A 3,539-nucleotide genomic window follows, 5' to 3' on the forward strand; every position below is an offset into this window, starting at 1 on the left:
TATATATGTGTGTGTGTGTGTGTATGTGTGTGTGCGTGCGTGTGTGTATGTATATGCATTTTTGTATATGTATATATATGTGTGTGTGTATACGTGTATATGAACATACATATATATATACAGTATATATATATATATATATATATATATATATGCGATGGGATTCCACAGTTTCTGTGTATCAATGTTTGTATGTATGTGTGTGTTTGTGTCTGTGTCTGACTCCCAACCCCCAACACTTCCCATTCGTTGTAGGTTTGTTTCCGTCCCTGTAACTTAGCGATTTTGGCAAGAAAGATTGATACGATGTGTACCGGACTTGAAAAACTCAAGCACTGACATTGATTTGCTGGACTAAAATTCTTCAGTGCAGTGTCCCAAAATGGCTGCAATCTTAATGACTTAAACAAACAGAAGATAAAAGATACATAAGCCGTGGTTTACTGCTTTTGATACGGTGATGCTTTAGGGTTTTGTCTGTTTGTTTTGTAGAATATGATCAATATGAAATATGTTACTTTGTTGAACGGCCATTGTATTTTGTATTTCAATGGTGTTCGATTTTCGTTTTTGTAGGTGTTAATGGTGGTGTGTGACATGTTATATCTTTGGTGATGGTGGGATTATTGCTGTTGTTTTGTTCTCGTTGTTCTGTTTGTTACTATGAATCACAAGATTCGCACACTCCGCAAATGTGGATTATATCATTGCTGTCCATAGAGAGGAAAAGTGTTTTGTTTTGCTCTTGTTTGTCGCTTCTCATTCTAGAATATTGAAAATAATAATAATAATAAAAAAGCTTTCAGATTAATTAAAAAAAATTTTCTCAATTCCCTCGATGAACAAAGTGTCCTCTTGACATTATGTTACGTAACTGTATATATTTCTATCGTCTGCCATTTGCAAAATTTACGCTTGCTGCAAGATGGCTGTCTGAAAAGTAGGAGGAAGAGGTACTTGCCTCATTGGTGGTGGCAATACCTCAATAACGTAAACAAATATAGCTCTCATTTAGTTTCAGACACGAAAACAGACTAATAAACAACGGAATTTGTGAAAGTAAACAAACATATAGTCTCAAATATTAATTGTTACAGTTCAGATGTGAAATAAACAGAGAAAACAATAGTTTTGAAAACTTCAACTTAAATGGAAAAATATACAGTAGAAACAGTACGAACTTTAACGGTATTTTCTCTTTGTAAAAATTGTGGGTCAGAAGGCGCTCTTCAGTATGAATCAGCTTCAGGTAGGCGAGAAGGGTGGAATGAGGTATCTCGGGAAAAAACAGTCCTTGGTCGAAGAATTTGTTGAAGAACGAGAGGGAAAGTAAGAAACCACTGTGCTGCGAAGATCAAGGAGGCTTACATATGTTCTTGAAAATGCTGCAGGGTTTGCTCTCACTCGACCGAAGTAGGACATATGTAAGCATATACATAACCTTTATGACCGAGGGTGAGGTTAAGAAACAGACAGAGCTGAGGTGCACCCAATAACTGCTCTCTTGATGTTGCTGATGTAATGGGAAAATAATTTCAAGAGGTAGAGTCATAGCTGATGATATTGATTATGATGTTGGCCTTCGGCATCTTGTCCTTTTTGTGATGCACTAAGGATAGGTGATGTGCGTGAAGGCGTCTTGCAATGACATGTGCCTGTTGGAGACTTTAAGGACCGCAAAGACTTGATGACACCGAAATATCACAGAGCTGCTCCCGAATGAGACCCAGCCGAAAGAGCGAAATACAAAATAACCAGACGCCAAGTGCCAAGTTACTAGACGCGTTATAACCTAGGCCTACTTAGGTGTATATACTTACATGTCTGCATATTTTGTACTACATATATATGTTACTTTACGTTATAAGAATGGGCTCTAGTGACAAATAAAGAAGGATAGCTAAGAGTGGGCTGACCAACCAGTAGAGCTTCGAACAAAATTCTTTGCGATATTTGTTTGAAGTTCAAATTCTTTCGAAGTGATCTTTAATTTTCATTCTTTCGGGAACGATAAGATAAAAGTGCCAGGCTCGTGTTGGGTTGGTGTTATCGACTAACTCCTCGTCTCAAAATTGCTAGCTTTATGCTTCGATTTAAAGTTATAAGATTGTATTTACAGCATCCTTCGAGCATCGGAAACAACCCTTTTTATGTATTTATTCCGCCTCTTTACATCTTGAGTTGAAATCCTGCGAAGGTCACATATGTCTTTCATATGATTATTATAAACAAGCCATCTGTACTGTTTGTTCCGCAAGAAATTGCAGAATCGCCTCTCTCGGAGTCGAGAGACTGCCAACATACGTTTAAAGGAGCAAATAGGAAAAATAGAACTTAAAACATGAGGATATATACATATAACATATATCTCATTAATATTAAGCAGAAGTAAGAGAGTGATTCAAGGACGGTGATATCTGCCAGTTATCACTTACCAAATTATTTACATATCGGAGGGTTATAAATTATCACCATTTTATAAGTTTATGACCCCTTGATTTGTAACTGGCCTGATAACTGCTAACACAGGAAAGTCTTGGCCTTTGATTCACTTTGTTACTTCTGCCAAATAAAAATAAAATAAATATATATATGAATATATCAGTGGGCTTTGTGCGTTTGTGTGTATGTATGTTTGTGGTGACGAGTGAGAAATTTAACTATCGTTTGTTGCAATCTTAACGAGAAAACCTTACACCTAGACCTAGCCACAGTAATAAGAAGCGAATGCAAGATATGATTTTCACAAGACATTCATTTCAACGGAATTTAAATGTCTTAAGTTCAATGTAGGTCAAACGAATCTATTAAAAGTCTAGTTCATTAATATATTTCATCACACTTTCTTTCACACTCTCTCTCTATTTATTAGTCATTTACCTTCAACCCCAACATCAACATTAAACCAAAGAAAAAAAAAATAATAATAAAAAAATAATGAATGATTTGCTTTTTTCTTATTTTTTTCTTCATTTAACCTCATCGAGTTTCAGCCAAACACGACCATTTATTTATTAATGAATTAATGGTGATAAATAGATATTAAAGCCATCTAATATAATTTTTTTTACCGTAGACAATAAAACGTCAGCAGTGGATACTGAACATAAACAAACACTAAAACAATAATAAAAGCAGCAGCAAAAACAACAACAACAACAACAACAACAACAACAACAACAACAACAACAACAACAACAACAACAACAACAGCAACTACTACAACAGTTATAAGAGGAAAAGCAAATGGTAGACCGACCGTAGTTCTCTTTATAATACTGGAAATTACCAAATTCGTCCACTGACACATAAATCTTATTAAATTAATTTCATTTAATCGATACAGGTAGAATGAGTATAGTATGTGTGTATGTATGCGTGTATGTATTTATGTATGTATATGGGTGTGTATGTGTGCATGACTATCTATGTTTGTGTATATACATAGTTACCTGTAATCATATATATATATATATATATATGTATTTACACACATATATATATATATATATATATATATATATATATATATATATATA

At 34.4% G+C, this 3,539-nt stretch overlaps 1 long non-coding RNA gene across 2 annotated transcripts in view; it reads right to left on the minus strand.

Moving 5' to 3' along the window:
• Window positions 1–3,539, minus strand: part of LOC106869889 (uncharacterized) — an 8,508-nt gene that overhangs the window by 1,252 nt on the left and 3,717 nt on the right. The gene's annotated exons all lie outside the window — the stretch shown is intronic.

This window comes from Octopus bimaculoides, chromosome 3, assembly GCF_001194135.2.
Source record: "Octopus bimaculoides isolate UCB-OBI-ISO-001 chromosome 3, ASM119413v2, whole genome shotgun sequence".
Classification (NCBI taxonomy): Eukaryota; Metazoa; Mollusca; class Cephalopoda; order Octopoda; family Octopodidae; genus Octopus; species Octopus bimaculoides.